This window comes from Pristiophorus japonicus, unplaced genomic scaffold (genome assembly GCF_044704955.1).
Source record: "Pristiophorus japonicus isolate sPriJap1 unplaced genomic scaffold, sPriJap1.hap1 HAP1_SCAFFOLD_896, whole genome shotgun sequence".
NCBI lineage: Eukaryota > Metazoa > Chordata > Chondrichthyes > Pristiophoridae > Pristiophorus > Pristiophorus japonicus.
In genome coordinates, this window is record NW_027254820.1 from 122,382 (window position 1) to 146,023 (window position 23,642).

The window sequence follows — 23,642 nt, forward strand, 5'->3', positions numbered from 1 at the left end:
CACGATGCCGATGATCCAGGCCTGATGGCCCTCGCCGTACTTGGGAGACTTGATCTCGGCGCAGAAGCGGGCCGCCTGCTCCCGGGGCAGGCAGATCAAGAGACCACCTGCCGCAAAAGGAGGGGGAGACAAAGGAGAAAGTGCCCTTAAAATACGGCGGGAGCAACACAGAGACACACACGGCAAAGGAATTACATCGAAAATAGGTGCAGGAGCAGGCCATTCGGCCCTTCGAGCCTGCACCACCATTCAATATGATCACGGCTGATCATTCCCTCAGTACCCCATTCCTGCTTTCTCTCCATACCCCTTGATCCCTTTAGCCGGAAGGGCCACATCTAACTCCCTTTTGAATATATCTAACGAACTGGCCCCAACAACTCTCTGTGGTAGAGAATTCCACAGGTTCACAATTCTCTGGGTGAAGAAGTTTCTCCTCATCTCGGTCCTAAATGGCTTACCCCTTATCCTTAGACTGTGTGAGCCCTGGTTCTGGACTTCCCCAACATCGGGAACATTCTTCCTGCATCTAACCTGTCCAGTCCCATCAGAATTTTATATGTTTCTATGAGATCCCTGATGATGTTAGGGAGGGCATCAAACAGGAAATTAGGGGTGCATGCAATAAAGGTGCAGCAGTTATCATGGGTGACTTTAACATGCACATAGATTGGGCTAACCAAACTGGAAGCAATACGGTGGAGGAGGATTTCCTGGAGTGCATAAGGGATGGTTTTCTAGACCAATATGTCGAGGAACCAACTAGGGGGGAGGCCATCTTAGACTGGGTGTTGTGTAATGAGAGAGGATTAATTAGCAATCTCATTGTGCGAGGCCCCTTGGGGAAGAGTGACCATAATATGGTGGAATTCTGCATTAGGATGGAGAATGAAACAGTTAATTCAGAGACCATGGTCCAGAACTTAAAGAAGGGTAACTTTGAAGGTATGAGGCGTGAATTGGCTAAGATAGATTGGCAAATGATGCTTAAGGGGTTGACTGTGGATGGGCAATGGCAGACATTTAGAGACCGCATGGATGAACTGCAACAATTGTACATTCCTGTCTGGCGTAAAAATAATAAAGGGAAGGTGGCTTAACCGTGGCTATCAAGGGAAATCAGGGATAGTATTAAAGCCAAGGAAGTGGCGTACAAATTGGCCAGAAATAGCAGAGAACCCGGGGACTGGGAGAAATTTAGAACTCAGCAGAGGAGGACAAAGGGTTTGATTAGGGCAGGGAAAATGGAGTACGAGAAGAAGCTTGCAGGGAACATTAAGACAGATTGCAAAAGTTTCTATAGATATGTAAAGAGAAAAAGGTTAGCAAAGACAAACGTAGGTCCCCTGCAGTCAGAATCAGGGGAAGTCATAACGGGGAACAAAGAAATGGCAGACCAATTGAACAAGTACTTTGGTTCGGTATTCACTGAGGAGGACACAAACAACCTTCCGGATATAAAAGGGGTCAGAGGGTCTAGTAAGGAGGAGGAACTGAGGGAAATCCTTATTAGTCGGGAAATTGTGTTGGGGAAATTGATGGGATTGAAGGCCGATAAATCCCCAGGGCCTGATGGACTGCATCCCAGAGTACTTAAGGAGGTGGCCTTGGAAATAGTGGATGCATTGACAGTCATTTTCCAACATTCCATTGACTCTGGATCAGTTCCTATCGAGTGGAGGGTAGCCAATGTAACCCCACTTTTTTAAAAAAAAAGGAGGGAGAGAGAAAACAGGGAATTATAGACCGGTCAGCCTGACCTCAGTAGTGGGTAAAATGATGGAATCAATTATTAAGGATGTCATAGCAGCGCATTTGGAAAGAGGTGACATGATAGGTCCAAGTCAGCATGGATTTGTGAAAGGGAAATCATGCTTGACAAATCTTCTGGAATTTTTTGAGGATGTTTCCAGTAGAGTGGACAAGGGAGAACCAGTTGATGTGGTGTATTTGGACTTTCAGAAGACTTTCGACAAGATCCTACACAAGAGATTAACGTGCAAAGTTAAAGCACATGGGATTGGGGGTAGTGTGTTGACGTGGATTGAGAACTGGTTGACAGACAGGAAGCAAAGAGTAGGAGTAAATGGGTACTTTTCAGAATGGCAGGCAGTGACTAGTGGGGTACCGCAAGATTCTGTGCTGGGGCCCCAGCTGTTTACACTGTACATTAATGATTTAGACGAGGGGATTAAATGTAGTATCTCCAAATTTGCGGATGATACTAAGTTGGGTTGCAGTGTGAGCTGCGAGGAGGATGCTATGAGGCTGCAGTGACTTGGATAGGTTAGGTGAGTGGGCAAATGCATGGCAGATGAAGTATAATGTGGATAAATGTGAGGTTATCCACTTTGGTGGTAAAAACAGAGAGACAGACTATTATCTGAATGGTGACAGATTAGGAAAAGGGGAGGTGCAACGAGACCTGGGTGTGATGGTACATCAGTCATTGAAGGTTGGCATGCAGGTACAGCAGGCGGTTAAGAAAGCAAATGGCATGTTGGCCTTCATAGCGAGGGGATTTGAGTACAGGGGCAGGGAGGTGTTACTACAGTTGTACAGGGCCTTGGTGAGGTCACACCTGGAGTATTGTGTACAGTTTTGGTCTCCTAATTTGAGGAAGGACATTCTTGCTATTGAGGGAATGCAGCGAAGGTTCACCAGATTGATTCCCGGGATGGCGGGACTGACCTATCAAGAAAGACTGGATCAACTGGGCTTGTATTCACTAGAGTTCAGAAGAATGAGAGGGGATCTCATAAAAAGGTTTAATATTCTGACGGGTTTAGACAGGTTAGATGCAGGAAGAATGTTCCCAATGTTGGGGAAGTCCAGAACCAGGGGTCACAGTCTAAGGATAAGGGGTAAGCCATTTAGGACCGAGATGAGGAGAAACTTCTTCACCCAGAGAGTGGTGAACCTGTGGAATTCTCTACCACATAAAGTTGTTGAGGCCAATTCACTAAATATATTCAAAAAGGAGTTAGATGTAGTCCTTACTACTAGGGGGATCAAGGGGTATGGCGAGAAAGCAGGAATGGGGTACTGAAGTTGCATGTTCAGCCATGAACTCATTGAATGCTGGTGCAGGCTCGAAGGGCTGAATGGCCTACTCCTGCACCTATTTTCTATGTTTCTCAGTCCCTCTCCCTCAGGGAGATATCTGTACACAGACTGGTGTCTCTCAGTCCCCTGTCCCTCAGGGAGATATCTGTACACTGACTGGTGTCTCTCAGTCCCTCTCCCTCAGGGAGATATCTGTACACTGACTGGTGTACTAGAATATGAGAGGAAGCTTGCAGGGAACATTAAGACGGACTGCAAAAGCTTCTATCAATATGTAAAGAGAAAAAGGTTAGTAAAGACATAGATCCCCTGCAGTCAGAATCAGGGGAAGTCATAACGGGAAACAAAGAATTGGCAGATCAATTGAACAAGTACTTTGGTTCGGTATTCACTAAGGAGGACACAAACAACCTTCCGGATATAAAAGGGGTCAGAGGGTCAAGTAAGAAAGAGGAACTGATGGAAATCCTTATTAGTCGGGAAATTGTGTTGGGGAAATTGATGGGATTGAAGGCCGATAAATCCCCAGGGCCTGATCGACTGCATCCCAGAGTACTTAAGGAGGTGGCCTTGGAAATAGCGGATGCATTGACATTCATTTTCCAACATTCCATTGACTCTGGATCAGTTCCTATCGAGTGGAGGATAGCCAATGTAACCCCACTTTTTAAAAAAGGAGGGAGAGAGAAAACAGGGAATTATAGACCGGTCAGCCTGACCTCAGTAGTGGGTAAAATGATGGAATCAATTATTAAGGATGTCATAGCAGCGCATTTGGAAAGTGGTGACATGATAGGTCCAAGTCAGCATGGATTTGTGAAAGGGAAATCATGCTTGACAAATCTTCTGGAATTTTTTGAGGATGTTTCCAGTAGAGTGGACAAGGGAGAACCAGTTGATGTGGTGTATTTGGACTTTCAGAAGACTTTCGACAAGATCCTACACAAGAGATTAACGTGCAAAGTTAAAGCACATGGGATTGGGGGTAGTGTGCTGACGTGGATTGAGAACTGGTTGACAGACAGGAAGCAAAGAGTAGGAGTAAATGGGTACTTTTCAGAATGGCAGGCAGTGACTAGTGGGGTACCGCAAGGTTCTGTGCTGGGGCCCCAGCTGTTTACACTGTACATTAATGATTTAGACGAGGGGATTAAATGTAGTATCTCCAAATTTGCGGATGACACTAAGTTGGGTGGCAGTGTGAGCTGCGAGGAGGATGCTATGAGGCTGCAGAGTGACTTGGATAGGTTAAGTGAGTGGGCAAATGCATGGCAGATGAAGTATAATGTGGATAAATGTGAGGTTATCCACTTTGGTGGTAAAAACAGAGACACAGACTATTATCTGAATGGTGACAGATTAAGAAAAGGGGAGGTGCAACGAGACCTGGGTGTGATGGTACATCAGTCATTGAAGGTTGGCATGCAGGTACAGCAGGCGGTTAAGAAAGCAAATGGCATGTTGGCCTTCATAGCAAGGGGATTTGAGTACAGGGGCAGGGAGGTGTTACTACAGTTGTACAGGGCCTTGGTGAGGTCACACCTGGAGTATTGTGTACAGTTTTGATCTCCTAACTTGAGGAAGGACATTCTTGCTATTGAGGGAGTGCAGCGAAGGTTCACCAGACTGATTCCCGGGATGGCGGGACTGACCTATCAAGAAAGACTGGATCAACTGGGCTTGTATTCACTGGAGTTCAGAAGAATGAGAGGGGATCTCATAAAAACGTTTAATATTCTGACGGGTTTAGACAGGTTAGATGCAGGAAGAATGTTCCCAATGTTGGGGAAGTCCAGAACCAGGGGTCACAGTCAAAGGATAAGGGGTAAGCCATTTAGGACCGAGATGAGGAGAAACTTCTTCACCCAGAGAGTGGTGAACCTGTGGAATTCTTTACCACAGAAAAGTTGTTAAGACCAATTTACTAAATATATTCAAAAAGGGAGTTAGATGTAGTCCTTACTACTTGGGGGATCAAGGGGTATGGCAAGAAAGCAGGAATGGGGTACTGAAGTTGCATGTTCAGCCATGAACTCATTGAATGGCGGTGCAGGCTAGAAGGGCCGAATGGCCTACTCCTGCACCTATTTTCTATGTTTCTATGTTTCTATCCCCTCTCATCCTTCTAAACACCAGTGAGTATAAGCCTAGTTGATCCAGTCTTTCTTCATGTGTCAGTTCTGCCATCCTGGGAATCAGTCTGGTGAACCTTCGCTGCACTCCCTCAATAGCAAGAACGTCCTTCCTCAGATTAGGAGACCAAAACTGAACACAATATTCCAGGTGTGGTCTCACCAAGACCCTGTACAACTGCAGTAAGACCTCCATGCTCCTATACTCAAATCCCCTCGCTTTGAAGGCCAACATACCATTTGCCTTCTTCACTGCCTGCTGTACCTGCATGCCAACCTTCAATGACTGATGTACCATAACACCCGGGTCTCGTTGCACCTCCCCTTTACCTAATCTGCCACCATTCAGATAATACTCTGCCTTCCAGTTTTTGCCCCCAAAGTGGATAGCCTCACATTTATCCACATTATACTGCATCTGCCATGCATTTGCCCACTCACCTAACCTGTCCAAGTCACCCTGCAGCCTCTTAGCATCCTCCTCACAGCTCACACCGCCACCCTTAGTGTCATCTGCAAACTTGGAGATATTACACTCAATTCCTTCGTCTAGATCATTAATGTATATTGTAAATAGCTGGGGTCCCAGCACTGAACCCTGCGGCACCCCACTAGTCACTGCCTGCCATTCGCCATTGCAGCTCAGGAACAGGCCAATCGGACCCACTGCTCCGTGCCAGTGTTAATGTTTCATACCAGCCTCTTCCCACCCATCTGAATAACATCAGAAACAGGAATCGGCCATTCGGCCCCTCGAGCCTGCTCCACCATTTAATAAGATCGCGGCTGATCTGATCTTGGGCTCAGCTCCACTTCCCCGCCCGCCCCTTCACTCCCTTTCATTCCAAAATCTGTCTTTCTCCACCTTAAATACATTCAATGACCCAGTCCCCACAGCTCTCTGGGGCAGAGAATTCCACAGATTCACCACTCACAACTAACTTTCCCACCCATCTTTGTATCATCGGCAAACTTGGCTACATTACACTCGGTCCCTTCATCCAAGTCATTAATATAGGTTGTAAATAGCTGAGGCCCCAACACCGATCCCAGTCGTTACAGTTTGCCAACCTGAAAATGACCCATTTATCCCGACTCTGTTTTCTGGTAGTTAGCCAATCCTCCCAGGCTCTATATAATTATAAAGATCGAAGCCATTCTCTTCTCTACAGTTTCCAAGCCATCATGTCCATCCTGTTCCCTGGCTATTGTTTGAGGTTGAACCAGACCGTTTGCATCCTAATTGACCCCGAGATGAGATTCTAACCATATACAAGAACATAAGAAATAGGAGCAGGAGTAGGCCGTACGGCCCCTCGAGCCTGCTCCGCCATTTAATACGACCATGGCTGATCCGATCATGGACTCAGCTCCACTTCCCTGCCCGCCCCCTTATCGTTTAAGAAACTGTCTATTTCTGTCTTAAATATATTCAATGTCCCGGCTTCCACAGCTCTCTGAGGCAGCGAATTCCACAGATTTACAACCCTCAGAGAAGAAATTTCTCCTCATCTCAGTTTTAAATGGGTGGCCCCTTATTCTAAGACCATGCCCCCCAGTTCTAGTCTCCCCCATCAGTGGAAACATCCTCTCTGCATCCACCTTGTCGAGCCCCCCTCATAATCTTATACGTTTCGATAAGATCACCTCTCATTCTTCTGAATTCCAATGAGTAGAGGCCCAACCTGCTCAACCTTTCCTCATAAGTCAACCCCCTCATCCCCGGAATCAACCGAGTGAACCTTCTCTGAACTGCCTCCAAAGCAAGTATATCCTTTCGTAAATATGGAAACCAAAACTGCACGCAGTACTCCAGGTGTGGCCTCACCAATCTTCATCATCATAGGCAGTCCCTCGGAATCGAGGAAGACTTGCTTCCACTCCTGAAATGAGTTCTTAGGTGGCTGAACAGTCCAATATGAGAGCCACAGTCCCTGTCACAGGTGGGACAGACAGTGGTTGAGGGAAGGGGAGGGTGGGACAGGTTTTCCGCACGCTCCTTCCGCTGCCTGCGCTTGGTTTCTGCACGCTCTCGGCGACGAGACTCGAGGTGCTCACCAATACCCTGTATAACTGTAGCAAGACTTCCCTGCTTTTATACTCCATCCTCTTTGCAATAAAGGCCAAGATACCATTGGCCTTCCTGATCACTTGCTGTACCTGCATACTAACCTTTTGTGTTTCATACACAAGTAACCCCCAGGTCCCGCTGTACTGCGGCACTTTGCAATCTTTCTCCATTTAAATAATAACTTGCTCTTTGATTTTTTTCCTGCAAAAGTGCATGACCTCACATTTTCCAACATTATACTCCATCTGCCAAATTTTTGCCCACTCACTCACTGTGTCCTTTTGCAGATTTTGTGTGTCCTCCTCACACATTGCTTTTCCTCCCATCTTTGTATCGTCAGCAAACTTGGCTACGTTACACTCAGTCCCTTCATCCAAGTCGTTAATATAGATTGTAAATAGTTGGGGTCCCAGCACTGATCCCTGCGGCACCCCACTAGTTACTGATTGCCAACCCGAGAATGACCCATTTATCCCGACTCTCTGTTCTCTGTTAGTTAGCCAATCCTCTAACCATGCTAATATATTACCCCCAACCCCGTGAACTTTTATCTTGTGCAGTATCCTTTTATGTGGCACCTTGTCAAATGCCTTCTGGAAATCCAAATACACCACATCCACTGATTCCCCTTTATCCATCCTGTTCGTTACATCCTCAAAGAACTCCAGCAAATTTGTCAAACACAACTTCCCCTTCATAAATCCATACTGACTTTTGCGGAGGGAGGCATCGTTAGAAACATAGAAAATAGGTGCAGGAGTAGGCCATTCGGCCCTTCGAGCCTGCACCACCATTCAATATGATCATGGCTGATCATTCCCTCAGTACCCCATTCCTGCTTTCTCTCCATACCCCGTGATCCCTTGAGCCGTAAGGGCCAAATCTACCTCTTGAATATATCTAACGAACTGGCCTCAACAACTCTCTGCGGTCGAGAATTCCACAGGTTCACAAGTAGAGCGCTTGGCTTAGGGAGTCTCGTGTCTGGGGGACATGCGGACAACGTGGGCTCTGCCCAGCGGAGCTGGTCGAGTGTGGTCAGTGCTTCGATGCTGGGGATGTTGGGCCTGGTCGAGGACGCTAACGTTGGTGCGTCTGTCCTCCCGGGGGGATTTGCAGGATCTTGCGGAGACAGCGTCGGTGGTATTTCTCCAGCGACTTGAGGTGTCTACTGTACATGGTCCGTGTCTCTGAGCCATACAGGAGGGCGGGTATCACTACAGCCCTGTAGACCATGAGCTGGGGGTGAGGTGTCTACTGTACATGGTCCGTGTCTCTGAGCCATACAGGAGGGCAGGTATCACTACAGCCCTGTAGACCATGAGCTGGGTGGTGAGGTACCTACTGTACATGGTCCGTGTCTCTGAGCCATACAGGAGGGCGGGTATCACTACAGCCCTGTAGACCATGAGCTGGGGGTGAGGTACCTACTGTACACGGTCCATGTCTCTGAGCCATACAGGAGGGCGGGTATCACTACAGCCCTGTAGACCATGAGCTGGGGGTGAGGTACCTACTGTACATGGTCTGTGTCTCTGAGCCATACAGGAGGGCGGGTATCACTGCAGCCCTGTAGACCATGAGCTGGGTGGGAGATTTGAGGGCCTGGTCTTCGAACACTCTCTTGCTCAGGCGAGCGAAGGCTGTGTACTGTGCACGGGTCCACGTCTCTGAGCCGTGACAGGAGGAACTTGTCACCTTTTGGCGCGGAGGCGAGCCAGCCCCGCTTCGAGGGACCGCCTATGACGGCGATGCTTTCGCGCCAAGCTTAGTGTGTTCGCCCACCCACCGGCTCCAGCGCCCGCGCGCGCACAGACTTTGACCGCGCGGATGTTTTGAGCGCCCTTCCCCCGCTCACCGGATGTTTCAGCCGATGTGCCGTGGAGCAGGCCGAACATGTTGCCGCAGGCTTTGCTGATGGCGGCCATCTTGGCCACGATGGGCAGATTGTGGATGACGAAGGAGACCTCGTTGCGTTGCTGCCGGGCCAGGTTTTGGGCGTGGCCGAGAATGCCGAAGCCGGTGATGTCGGTGGCGGCGTGGGCGTTGAAGGTGTGCATCAGACCGGCGGCTACAGGGTGGGGGAAAGAGAGAGAGAGAGAGAGAGAGAGAGAGAACAGGCCCGGTTACTGACTGCCGGTGCCAACAGCGCGAACCCGCGACTCCCCTCGCTCGAACGCCGATCGCGCCGCGATGACCGCCCGCGGTTTCGTGCGCGGGACGGCGCCCCCCCCCACCAGGTGCCGTCCGCACCACCAACCCGAGGGAGCCATACATCGACTGTCGGCAGAGCCCGAGCCCCGCCGGAAACCAGCCAGTGTCAGCTCGCTGGGTAGCATCTCACCGCCGTCGAGTCAGTACATTGCGGGTTAAAGTCACGCTCCAGGGACACGAGTACCGAGGGAGCGCCGCACTGCGCTGTCGGAGGGGCGGTACTGAGGGAGCGCCGCACCGCGCTGTCGGAGGGGAGGTACTGAGGGAGCGCCGCACCGCGCTGTCGGAGGGGCGGTACTGAGGGAGCGCCGCACCGCGCTGTCGGAGGGGCGGTACTGAGGGAGCGCCGCACTGCGCTGTCGGAGGGGCGGTACTGAGGGAGCGCCGCACCGCGCTGTCGAGGGGCGGTACTGAGGGAGCGCCGCACCGCGCTGTCGGAGGGGCGGTACTGAGGGAGCGCCGCACTGCGCTGTCGGAGGGGCGGTACTGAGGGAGCGCCGCACTGCGCTGTCGGAGGGGCAGTACTGAGGGAGCGCCGCACTGCGCTGTCGGAGGGGCGGTACTGAGGGAGTGCCGCACTGCCGGAGGTGACTTCTCTCAGATGAGACGTTAACCCGAGGCCCCGTCTGCCCTCTCGGGTGGCCGGAAAAGATCCCAGTGTCACTATTTGGAAGACGAGCAGGGGAGCAGTGCGAGTTCTCCCCGGTGTCCTGGGGCCAATATTTATCCCTCGACCGCCATCGCTAAAACATGTCAACCCGTCATTATCACGTTGCTGTTTGTGGGAGCTTGCTGTGCGTAAATCGGCATTTCCCACAATGCAACAGCGAGCGCGGTTTAGAAATACTTCATTGGCTGCGAGGCGCTTTGGGACGTCCGGTGGTCGTGAAAGGCGCTATGGAAATGCGAGACTTTCTTTTCAGAGAACCATCAGGTGAGCCGGACCCTGCCATCACCCGCTGTACGCCTGCGCGCACATCACGGGATGGCGATCAGGAGCAGGAACCCCGGACGATTCCCCCACCCCTGCCCCATTTCCCCCCCACCAGCCCAGCTCTGGAAGAGCCGGAGCCCTGCCCATCGAAGGCTTACCCGTCCGGTTGAGCCGGGCCATGTTGAACATGGCCTCTTGGTAGGCCAGCTCCACATCCTCCTGGGACACCACCAGTTTGATCTTGTTCCACTTCTCCGGCTGCGTGTGGGGGTGTTGGGGAAAAGGAATGAAAACCCAGAGTTAGTCTCGCGGAAGGTCAACTACCAGGTTAAGCTGGACACCCAGCGGAAATGGCCGCGGGCAAAGCGTCTGAAAGACTTCTGCGGGTCAGAAGGTTGGCAAATATCCCGAGGGAGCCAGGTATCGGCCGTCGACAAAGCCCAGCCAGTGTCAGCTCGCGGCTCGGTGGGTATCCCCTCCACCGCCCATCCTCGGAGTCAGAACATTGTTGAAGTCACACTCCAGGGACTTGAGCAGAGAGGGAGCACCGTACTGCGCTGTCGGAGGGGCGGTACTGAGGGAGCGCCGCACTGCGCTGTCGGAGGGGCGGTACTGAGGGAGCGCCGCACTGTCGGAGGTGCGGTACTGAGGGAGCCCCGCACTGTCGGAGGGGCGGTACTGAGGGAGCGCCGCGCTGTCGGAGGGGCGGTACTGAGGGAGCGCCGCGCTGTCGGAGGGGCGGTACTGAGGGAGCGCCGCGCTGTCGGAGGGGCGGTACTGAGGGAGCGCCGCGCTGTCGGAGGGGCGGTACTGAGGGAGCGCCGCGCTGTCGGAGGGGCGGTACTGAGGGAGCGCCGCGCTGTCGGAGGGGCGGTACTGAGGGAGCTCCGCACTGTCGGAGGGGCGGTACTGAGGGAGCGCCGCACTGTCGGAGGGGCGGTACTGAGGGAGCCCCGCACTGTCGGAGGGGCGGTACTGAGGGAGCGCCGCACTGTCGGAGGGGCGGTACTGAGGAAGCGCCGCACTGTCGGAGGGGCGGTACTGAGGGAGCGCCGCGCTGTCGGAGGGGCGGTACTGAGGGAGCGCCGCACTGTCGGAGGGTCAGTACTGAGGGAGCGCCGCACTGTCGGAGGGGCGGTACTGAGGGAGCGCCGCACTGCGCTGTCGGAGGGGCGGTACTGAGGAAGCGCCGCACTGCGCTGTCGGAGGGGCGGTACTGAGGGAGCGCCGCGCTGTCGGAGAGGCGGTACTGAGGGAGCGCCGCACTGTCGGAGGGGCAGTACTGAGGGAGTGCCGCACTGTCGGAGGGGCGGTACTGGGGGAGCGCCGCACTGTCGGAGGGGCGGTACTGAGGGAGCGCCGCACTGTCGGAGGGGCGGTACTGAGGGAGCGCTGCACTGGCCGTTCTGTGACTCCGCACCCACAGGAACGTGGTCGACATAACCTCCCTCTGAAGTGGCACAGCGAGACACTCAGCTGCACCAAACCGCGACGACACAGCACCCTCACCACACGGACTGCAGCGGTTCAAGGCGGCGGCTCACTGCCACCTTCTCGAGGGGCGATTAGGGATGGGCAATAACCGCCGGCCTGGCCAGCGACACCCACATCCCAGGCACGAAGGACGAAAGAAAGTTGTCTGGGTTCGAACCGCAAACCCTTGTGCTCCATTCGGGAGCCATGCACCTCGTTCAAGGTCAGTAACACCCGCGGAACTGCACCGTAGCAACAAGGTTGTTCGAAAAACAATTCCAGCGGGCAAAATTGGCGACACACTCCCTCTCTTCCCCACGCCCCCCCACCACACCCCCGGCCGCCCTCCCTCCATCCTCTCACCCTCTCTTCCCCCCGCCCTCTCTCTCTCCCTCCCTCCCTCCCCCCCCGGCCGCCCTCCCTCCATCCATCCCCCCCCCCCCTCCCCCAGCCGTCCTCCCTCCATCCTCTCACCCTCTCTTCCCCCCCCCCCCCCCTCTCTCCCTCTCCCCCCCCCCCCCCCCCCCCCGGCCGCCCTCCCTCCATCCATCCTCTCACCCTCACTTCCCCCCCCCCCCCTCCCCCAGCCGCCCTCCCTCCATCCTCTCACCCTCTCTTCCCCCCCCCTCTCTCCCTCCCTCCCCGCCCCCCCCGGCCGCCCTCCCTCCATCCTCTCACCCTCTCTTCCCCCCGCCCTCTCTCTCTCCCTCCCTCCCTCCCCCCCCGGCCGCCCTCCCTCCATCCATCCCCCCCCCCCCCTCCCCCAGCCGCCCTCCCTCCATCCTCTCACCCTCTCTTCCCCCCCCCTCTCTCCCTCCCTCCCTGCCCCCCCCGGCCGCCCTCCCTCCATCCTCTCACCCTCTCTTCCCCCCCCCCCCCCTCTCTCTCCCTCCCTCCGCCCCCCGGCCGCCCTCCCTCCATCCATCCTCTCACCCTCTCTTCCCCCCCCCTCCCCTCTCTCCCTCCCTCTCTTACCCCTCCCCCCTCCCACCCACATCCACGGCCGCCCTCCCTCCATCCTCTCACCCTCCCTCCCTCCCCCCCCCCCCCATCCCCTCTCTCCCCCCCCCCACAAACACCCCCCCGGCCGCCCTCCCTCCTCTCACCCTCCCTCCCTCCCCCCCCCCCCCCCCCCAACAAACACCCCCCCAGCTGCCCTCCCTCCTCTCACCCTCCCTCCCCCCCCCCTCTCTCCCCCCCATCCCCTCCCCCCCCCCCCCAACAAACACTCCCCCAGCCGCCCTCCCTCCTCTCCCCCTCATCCCTCCTCTCCCTCCTCTCCCTCCCCACACTTACGTTTTCCAGCCACTGATGGCTATTCACAGCGACCTGTGTGCCGAGCGGTTTGGTTAGCACCAATACATCTCCTGGGATGGCGTTGTCCGGCCTTTGGGGAGAGAGGATGGGTGGTCGGGGGGGGGGGGGGGGGAGGGAAAGAGGGAGAAGACAATTAAATAGGAATCACGGCAAAGCGAGTGGCAATCTCAAGGCACGACAGCTCAGCAGGACTGCTTTTAGAAACGCGCGCAGAAACCAGAGAAGTTTACAGCGCGGGAGGAGGCCATTCGGCCCATCGTGTCCGCCTCGCGCCGGCCGACCAAGAGCCATCCCGGCCTAATCCCACTTTCCCGCTCTGGGTCCGTAGCCCTGTGGGTTATGGTGCTTCGAGCGCACGTCCAAATGTGGTGAGGGTTTCTGCCTCTACCTCCCTTTCAGGCAGTGAGTTCCCCCCCAGACCCCCACCACCCTCTGGGTGAAGACATTTCCCCTCAAACCCCCTCTAAACCTCCCCCCAATTACTTTCAATCTCTGCCCCCTGGTTGTTGACCCCTCTGCCAAGGGAAACAGGTCCGTCCTATCCCCTCTATCCAGGCCCCTCACAGCTCAATTAAATCTCCCCTCAGCCTCCTCTGTTCTACAGAAAACAACCCCAGCCTCTCCAATCTTTCCTCATGGCTAAAATTCTCCAGTCCCGGTAACATCCTGGTAAATCTCCTCTGCACCCTCTCTAGTGCAACATCCTGGTAAATCTCCTCTGTACCCTCTCCAGTGCAACATACTGGTAAATCTCCTCTGTACCCTCTCCAGTGCAACATCCTGGTAAATCTCCTCTGTACCCTCTCCAGTGCAACATCCTGGTAAATCTCCTCTGTACCCTCTCTAGTGCAACATCCTGGTAAATCTCCTCTGTACCCTCTCCAGTGCAACATCCTGGTAAATCTCCTCTGTACCCTCTCCAGTGCAACATCCTGGTAAATCTCCTCTGTACCCTCTCCAGTGCAACATCCTGGTAAATCTCCTCTGTACCCTCTCTAGTGCAACATCCTGGTAAATCTCCTCTGCACCCTCTCCAGTGCACTCACATCCTTCCTATAATGCGGTGACCAGAACTGCACGCAGTACTCCAGCTGCGGCCTAACCAGTGTTTTATACAGTTCAAGCTCTTGTATTGTATGCCTCGGCTAATGAGAACATAAGAAATAAGAGCAGGAGTCGGCCATTCGGCCCCTCGAGCCTGCTCCGCCATTTAATACGACCATGGCTGATCCGATCATGGACTCAGCTCCACTTCCCTGCCTGCCCCCTTATCGGTTAAGAAACTGTCTATCTCTGTCTTAAATATATTCAATGTCCCGGCTTCCACAGCTCTCTCAGGCAGCGAATTCCACAGATTTACAACCCTCTGAGAGAAGAAATTCCTCCTCATCTCAGTTTTAAATGGGCGCCCCTTATTCTAAGACCATGCCCCCTAGTTCTAGTCTCCCCCATCAGTGGAAACATCCTCTCTGCATCCACCTTGTCGAGCCCCCCTCATAATCTGATACGTTTCGATAAGATCACCTCTCATTCTTCCGAATCCCAATGAGTAGAGGCCCAACCTCCTCAACCTTTCCTCATAAGTCAACCCCCTCATCCCCAGAATCAACCGAGTGAACCTTCTCTGAACTGCCTCCAAAGCAAGTATATCCTTTCGTAAATACGGAAACCAAAACTGCACGCAGTACTCCAGGTGTGGCCTCACCAATACCCTGTATAACTGGAGCAAGACTTCCCTGCTTTTATGCTCCATCCCCTTTGCAATAAAGGCCAAGATACCATTGGCCTTCCTGATCACTTGCTGTACCTGCATACTAACCTTTTGTATTTCATGCACAAGTAACCCCCAGGTCCCGCTGTACTGCAGCACTTTGCAATCTTTCCCCATTTAAATAGTAACTTGCTCTTTGATTTTTTTTTCTGTCAAAGTGCGTGACCTCACACTTTCCCACATTATACTCCATCTGCAAAATTTTTGCCCACTCACTGAGCCTGTCTATAAAGGCAAGCATTCCGTATGACTTCTTAACCACCTTATCCACCTGGCCTGCTACCTTCAGGGATCTGTGGACCTGCACTCCCAGGTCCCTCTGTTCCTCTACACTTCAGTGTCTGACCATTTAATGTGTATTCCTTTTTGAATCGCTACACACAGTGTGCGTGCAGTTGTCAAAGGACCATTGGACATTGATTATTCTTGCTTCCCTCGAAGCTCCGACTCTCTGTGGGTACAGATCACAAGGTGCTGGCCCACTCCGCTCATCCACTCCCCTCAGTGCCACTGCACGAGTTATGACAGCGAGGAACGCCAGTATGTTTCACGGGGACATTGGGATCAACAGTGGGTTTCCCTCTCGGCTGTGTCAGCCCGAGTCAGAAGGTCGTGAGTTGAAGACACACACCACAGACTCCGGCATCTAATCCAGGCCGTCACTCCCCATGCAGTACTGAGGGAGCACCGTGCTGCGCTGTCGGAGGGGCGGTACTGAGGGAGCGCCGCACTGTTGGAGGGGCAGTACTGAGGGGGCACCGTGCTGCGCTGTCGGAGGGGCGGTACTGAGGGAGCGCCGCACTGCGCTGTCGGAGGGGCAGTACTGAGGGAGCGCCGTACTGCGCTGTCGGAGGGGCGGTGCTGAGGGAGCACTGCACTGTCGGAGGGGCAGTACTGAGAGAGTACCGCACTGTGCCGTCGGAGGGGCAGTAGTGAGGGAGCGCCGCAGAATTACAGGAGCGCAGACATCTCTATGTATTGTGGGGCTGGAGGAGATAGGGAGGGGTGTGGGGGCTGAAGGGGGTTACAGAGATAGGGAGGGGTGTAGAGGCTGGAGGAGGTTAACAAGATAGGGAGGGGCGAGGGCCATGGAGGGATTTCAACACAAGGATGAGAATTTTGAAAAAAAAAAAATCGAGGTGTTGCTTAATCGGGAGCCAATGTAGGACAGTGAGCACAGGGGGTGATGGGTGAGCAGGACTCGGTGCGAGTTAGGACATGGGGGCAGTGAGCACAGTGGGTGATGGGTGAGCGGGACTCGGTGCGAGTTAGGACACGGGGCAGTGAGCACAGTGGGTGATGGGTGAGCGGGACTCGGTGCGAGTTAGGACACGGTGTCAGTGAGCACAGGGGGTGATGGGTGAATGGGACTGGGTGTGAGTTAGGACACGGGGGCAGTGAGCACAGGGGGTGATGGGTGAGCGGGACTGGGTGCAAGTTAGGACACGGGGTCAGTGAGCACAGGAGGTGATGGGTGAGTGGGACTCGGTGCGAGTTAGGACACTGGGTCAGTGAGCACAGGGGGTGATGGGTGAGTGGGACTGGGTGTGAGTTAGGACACGGGGACAGTGAGCACAGGGGGTGATGGGTGAGTGGGACTGGGTGTGAGTTAGGACACGGGGCACAGGGGGTGATGGGTGAGTGGGACTCGGTGCGAGTTAGGACACGGGGTCAGTGAGCACAGGGGGTGATGGGTGAGTGGGACTGGGTGTGAGTTAGGACACGGGGACAGTGAGCACAGGGGGTGATGGGTGAGTGGGACTGGGTGTGAGTTAGGACACGGGGCACAGGGGGTGATGGGTGAGTGGGACTGGGTGTGAGTTAGGACACGGGGACAGTGAGCACAGGGGGTGATGGGTGAGTGGGACTGGGTGTGAGTTAGGACACGGGGTCAGTGAGCACAGGGGGTGATGGGTGAGTGGGACTGGGTGTGAGTTAGGACACGGGGCACAGGGGGTGATGGGTGAGTGGGACTGGGTGTGAGTTAGGACACGGGGACAGTGAGCACAGGGGGTGATGGGTGAGTGGGACTGGGTGCGAGTTAGGACACGGGGTCAGTGAGCACAGGGGGTGATGGGTGAATGGGACTGGGTGCGAGTTAGGACACGGGGTCAGTGAGCACAGGGGGTGATGGGTGAGCGGGACTGGGTGCGAGTTAGGACACTGGGTCAGTGAGCACAGGGGGTGATGGGTGAGTGGGACTGGGTGTGAGTTAGGACACGGGGACAGTGAGCACAGGGGGTGATGGGTGAGTGGGACTGGGTGTGAGTTAGGACACGGGGTCAGTGAGCACAGGGGGTGATGGGTGAATGGGACTGGGTGTGAGTTAGGACACGGGGTCAGTGAGCACAGGGGGTGATGGGTGAGTGGGACTGGGTGCGAGTTAGGACACGGGGTCAGTGAGCACAGGGGGTGATGGGTGAGTGGGACTGGGTGTGAGTTAGGACACGGGGCACAGGGGGTGATGGGTGAGTGGGACTGGGTGTGAGTTAGGACACGGGGTCAGTGAGCACAGGGGGTGATGGGTGAGTGGGACTGGGTGTGAGTTAGGACACGGGGACAGTGAGCACAGGGGGTGATGGGTGAGTGGGACTGGGTGCGAGTTAGGACACGGGGTCAGTGAGCACAGGGGGTGATGGGTGAGTGGGACTGGGTGTGAGTTAGGACACGGGGCACAGGGGGTGATGGGTGAGTGGGACTGGGTGTGAGTTAGGACACGGGGTCAGTGAGCACAGGGGGTGATGGGTGAGTGGGACTGGGTGTGAGTTAGGACACGGGGTCAGTGAGCACAGGGGGTGATGGGTGAGTGGGACTGGGTGTGAGTTAGGACACGGGGGGGGAAGCAGAGTTTTGGATCAGCTACAGTTTGCGTCGGGTAGAATGTGGGGGGAGTGTACCCCAGCGACAAAGCAGAGTCTTAAGGGGAGGCATTGAATGAAAAACACTCGCACGCAATCGGGACCGACGACCTTTGACACCGAGTGCGAGCGGCTGCCTCCCTGGGCTGACGGTACTCACATGATGAATTCATTGGGCTGGCACACGACTGTTGCCACCCCTCCGATGATAATCCAAGGGTTGACCACCGTTTGCCCGCCCGTTACCGAGGTGCCCCCTTCCTCGGCAGCGTCCTTAAAGCCTCGGATCATCAGCGGGACCACCTTGTCTCGCTCCTGTCGACACAAAACAGCAGGGCCGTTACCCGACGCTCCCGGGGAGTGACCTGGCTCCTGGGTCCGAGGCAGACGATCCGGGTCATTATCACATGGCTGTGTGTGGGAGCTTGCTGTGCGCCAATTGGCGTTTCCCACATTACAGCAGTGAGCGCACTTCAAAAGCGCTTAATCGTTCTCGAGTTACCGACGCCACCCCTCTCTCTGGCTCAGTGGGTAGCACCTCACCTCCGAGTCAGAAGGTTGTGGGTTCAAGTCCCACTCCAGGGACTTGAGCACAAAAATCTAGGCTGACACTCCCAGTGCAGTACTGAGGGAGCGCCGCACTGTGGGCGGGGCAGTACTGAGGGAGCGCCGCACTGTGGGCGGGGCAGTACTGAGGGAGCGCCGCACTGTCGGAGGGGCAGTACTGAGGGAGCGCCGCACTGTCGGAGGGGCGGTACTGAGGGAGCGCCGCACTGTCGGAGGGGCGGTACTGAGGGAGTGCCGCACTGTGGGAGGGGCAGTACTGAGGGAGCGCCGCACTGTCGGAGGGGCGGTACTGAGGGAGCGCCGCACTGGCGGAGGGGCGGTACTGAGGGAGCGCCGCACTGGCGGAGGGGCGGTACTGAGGGAGCGCCGCACTGTCGGAGGGGCGGTACTGAGGGAGCCCCGCACTGTCGGAGGGGCGGTACTGAGGGAGCGCCGCACTGTGCTGTCGGAGGGGCAGTACTGAGGGAGTGCCGCACTGTCGGAGGGGTGGTACTGAGGGAGTGCCGCACTGTCGGAGGGGTGGTACTGAGGGAGCGCCGCACTGTCGGAGGGGCGGTACTGAGGGAGTGCCGTACTGCACTGTCGGAGGGGCGGTACTGAGGGAGTGCCGCACTGTCGGAGGGGCGGTACTGAGGGAGCGCCGTACTGCGCATTCGGAGGGGGCAAAAATTTAGCAGGTGGAGTATAATGTGGGAAAATGTGAGGTTATCCCTCTAGAACTAGGGGGCATAGTTTCAGATTAAGGACCGAGATGTGGAGAAATTTCTTCGCTCAGAGGGTTGTAAATCTGTGGAATTCTCTGCCCCAGAGAGCTGTGGGGGTTGGGTCATTGAATATATTTAAGGTGGAGATGGACAGATTTTTGAACGATGAGGGAGTGAAGGGGCCGGGCGGGGAAGTGGAGCTGAGCCCGAGATCAGGTCAGCCGCGATCTTATTGAATGGCGGAGCAGGTTCGAGGGGCCGAATGGCCGACTCCTGCTCCTGTTTTCTATGTTTCAGCTCAATTGTGCTCAGCACGCCTCACCTTCTCAGTCATTTTCTGGCTGACACTCAGTAGCATCAGCATGTTGTCACATTCGGTGATTCCCATGGCGTAGAGATCGCTCAGTACGTTGGCACAAGCAATCCGCCCCTGGACACGAAAAAAGGCACGGGTCAGACACGGCTCCCCACGGAGATAGCAGCCAGCCACAGTGTTATACAGTGACAGACCTGTACCCACCAGTACTGTACCCCAGTGTTATACAGTGACAGACTTGTACCCACCAGTACTGTACCCCAGTGTTATACAGTGACAGACCTGTACCCACCAGTATTGTACCCCAGTGTTATACAGTGACAGACCTGTACCCACCAGTACTGTACCCCAGTGTTATACAGTGACAGGCCTGTACCCACCAGTACTATACCCCAGTGTTATAGTGACAGACCTGTACCCACCAGTACTGTATCCCAGTGTTATACAGTGACAGACCTGTACCCACCAGTACTGTACCCCAGTGTTATACAGTGACAGACTTGTACCCACCAGTACTGTACCCCAGTGTTATACAGTGACAGACCTGTACCCACCAGTACTGTACCCCAGTGTTATACAGTGACAGACCTGTACCCACCAGTACTGTACCCCAGTGTTATACAGTGACAGACCTGTACCCACCAGTACTGTACCCCAGTGTTATACAGTGACAGACCTGTACCCACCAGTACTGTACCCCAGTGTCATACAGTGACAGACCTGTACCCACCAGTATTGTACCCCAGTGTTATACAGTGACAGACCTGTACCCACCAGTACTGTACCCCAGTGTTATACAGTGACAGACCTGTACCCACCAGTACTGTACCCTAGTGTTATACAGTGACAGACCTGTACCCACCAGTACTGTACCCCAGTGTTATACAGTGACAGACCTGTACCCACCAGTACTGTACCCCAGTGTTATACAGTGACAGACCTGTACCCACCAGTACTGTACTCCAGTGTTATACAGTGACAGACCTGTACCCACCAGTACTATACCCCAGTGTTATAGTGACAGACCTGTACCCACCAGTACTGTACCCCAGTGTTATACAGTGACAGACCTGTACCCACCAGTACTGTACCCCAGTGTTATACAGTGACAGACCTGTACCCACCAGTACTGTACCCCAGTGTTATACAGTGACAGACCTGTACCCACCAGTACTGTACCCGTGTTATACAGTGACAGACCTGTACCCTCCAGTACTGTACCCCAGTGTTAGTGACAGACCTGTACCCACCAGTACTGTACCCCAGTGTTATACAGTGACAGACCTGTACCCACCAGTACTGTACCCCAGTGTTATACAGTGAGACCTGTACCCACCAGTACTGTCCCCCAGTGTTATACAGTGACAGACCTGTACCCACCAGTACTGTACCCCAGTGTTATACAGTGACAGACCTGTACCCAGTACTGTACCCCAGTGTTATACAGTGACAGACCTGTACCCACCAGTACTGTTACCCCAGTGTTGTACAGTGACAGACCTGTACCCAGTACTGTACCCCAGTGTTATACAGTGAGAGACCTGTACCCACCAGTACTGTACCCCAGTGTTATACAGTGACAGATCTGTACCCACCAGTACTGTACCCCAGTGTTATACAGTGACAGACCTGTACCCACCAGCATTGTACCCCAGTGTTATACAGTGACAGACCTGTACCCACCAGTACTGTGCCCCAGTGTTATACAGTGACAGACCTGTACCCACCAGTACTGTACCCCAGTGTTATACAGTGACAGACCTGTACCCACCAGTACTATACCCCAGTGTTATAGTGACAGACCTGTACCCACCAGTACTGTACCCCAGTGTTATACAGTGACAGACCTGTACCCACCAGTACTGTACCCCAGTGTTATACAGTGACAGACCTGTACCCACCAGTACTGTACCCCAGTGTTATACAGTGACAGACCTGTACCCACCAGTACTGTACCCCAGTGTTATAGTGACAGACCTGTACCCTCCAGTACTGTACCCCAGTGTTAGTGACAGACCTGTACCCACCAGTACTGTACCCCAGTGTTATACAGTGACAGACCTGTACCCACCAGTACTGTACCCCAGTGTTATACAGTGACAGACCTGTACCCACCAGTACTGTACCCCAGTGTTAGTGACAGACCTGTACCCAGTACTGTACCCCAGTGTTATACAGTGACAGACCTGTACCCACCAGTACTGTACCCCAGTGTTGTACAGTGACAGACCTGTACCCAGTACTGTACCCCAGTGTTATACAGTGACAGACCTGTACCCACCAGTACTGTACCCCAGTGTTATAGTGACAGACCTGTACCCACCAGTACTGTACCCCAGTGTTATACAGTGAGACCTGTACCCACCAGTACTGTACCCCAGTGTTATACAGTGACAGACCTGTACCCACCAGTACTGTACCCCAGTGTTATACAGTGATAGACCTGTACCCACCAGTACTGTACCCCAGTGTTATAGTGACAGACCTGTACCCACCTGCACTGTACCCCAGTGTTATACAGTGACAGGCCTGTACCCACCAGTACTGTACCCCAGTGTTATACAGTGACAGACCTGTACCCACCAGTACTGTACCCCAGTGTTATACAGTGACAGATCTGTACCCACCAGTACTGTACCCCAGTGTTATACAGTGACAGACCTGTACCCACCAGCATTGTACCCCAGTGTTATACAGTGACGGACCTGTACCCACAAGTACTGTACCCCAGTGTTATACAGTGACAGACCTGTACCCACAAGTACTGTACCCCAGTGTTATACAGTGACAGGCCTGTACCCACCAGTACTGTACCCCAGTATTATAGTGACAGACCTGTACCCACCAGTACTGTACCCCAATGTTATACAGTGACAGACCTGTACCCACCAGTACTGTACCCTAGTGTTATACTTTTTGTGGAGGCAGCTCAGAGAAGGTTCACTCGGTTGATTCCGGGGATGAGGGGGTTGACTTATGAGGAAAGGTTGAGCAGGTTGGGCCTGTACCCATTGGAGTTTAGAAGAATGAGAGGTGATCTTATTGAAACGTATCAGTTCTGAGAGGGCTGGACAGGGTAGATGCAGAGAGGATGTTTCCCCCTCGTGGGGGAATCTAGAACCAGGGGGCACATAGTCTCAGAATAAGGGGTCGCCCATTTAGGACGGAGATGAGGAGGAAGGGTCAGTGAATATATTTAAGGTGGAGATCGACAGATTTTTGAATGATAAGGGAGTGAAGGGGCGGGCGGGGAAGTGGAGCTGAGCCCGAGATCAGATCAGCCACGATCTTATTGAATGGCGGAGCAGGCTCGAGGGGCCGAATGGCCGACTCCTGCTCCTGTTTCTTATGTTAAATTTCTTAGGTTAGGTGAGTGGGCAAATGCATGGCAGATGCAGTATAATGTGGATAAATGTGAGGTTATCCACTTTGGTGGCAAAAACAGGAAGGCAGATTATTATCTGAATGGCGACAGATTAGTAAAAGGGGAGGTGCAACAAGACCTGGGTGTCATGGTACATCAGTCATTGAAAGTTGGCATGCAGGTACAGCAGGCAGTGAAGAAGGCAAATGGCATGTTGGCCTTCATAGCGAGAGGATTTGAGTATAGGAGCAGGGAGGTCTTACTGCAGTTGTACAGGGCCTTGGTGAGGCCTCACGTAGAGTATTGTGTTCAGTTTTGGTCTCCTAATCTGAGGAAGGACATTCTTGCTATTGAGGGAGTGCAGCAAAGGTTCACCAGACTGATTCCCGGGATGGCAGGACTGACATATGAAGAAAGACTGGATCGACTGGGCTTACACTCACTGGAATTTAGAAGAATGAGAGGGGATCTCTTAGAATTTTATAAAATTCTGACGGGACGGGAGAGGTTAGATGCAGGAAGAATGTTCCCGATGTTGGAGAAGTCCAGAACCAGGGGTCACAGTCTAAGGATAAGGGGTAAGTCATTTGGGACTGAGATGAGGAGAAACTTCTTCACTCAGAGAATTGTGAACCTGTGGAATTCTCTACCACAGAGAGTTGTTGAGGCCAGTTCGTTAGATATATTCAAAAGGGAGTTAGATAGAAACATAGAAAATAGGTGCAGGAGTAGGCTATTCGGCCCTTCGAGCCTGCACCACCGTTCAATAAGATCATGGCTGATCATTCCCTCAGTATCCCATTCCTGCTTTCTCTCCATACCCCTTGATCCCTTTAGCTGTACCCATCAGAATTT

The 23,642-nt window shown here is 54.0% G+C and overlaps 1 pseudogene; it reads right to left on the bottom strand.

The window, feature by feature from the left end:
• LOC139257690 (selenide, water dikinase 1-like) overlaps positions 1–23,642 on the bottom strand; it is a 33,589-nt pseudogene that overhangs the window by 1,240 nt on the left and 8,707 nt on the right.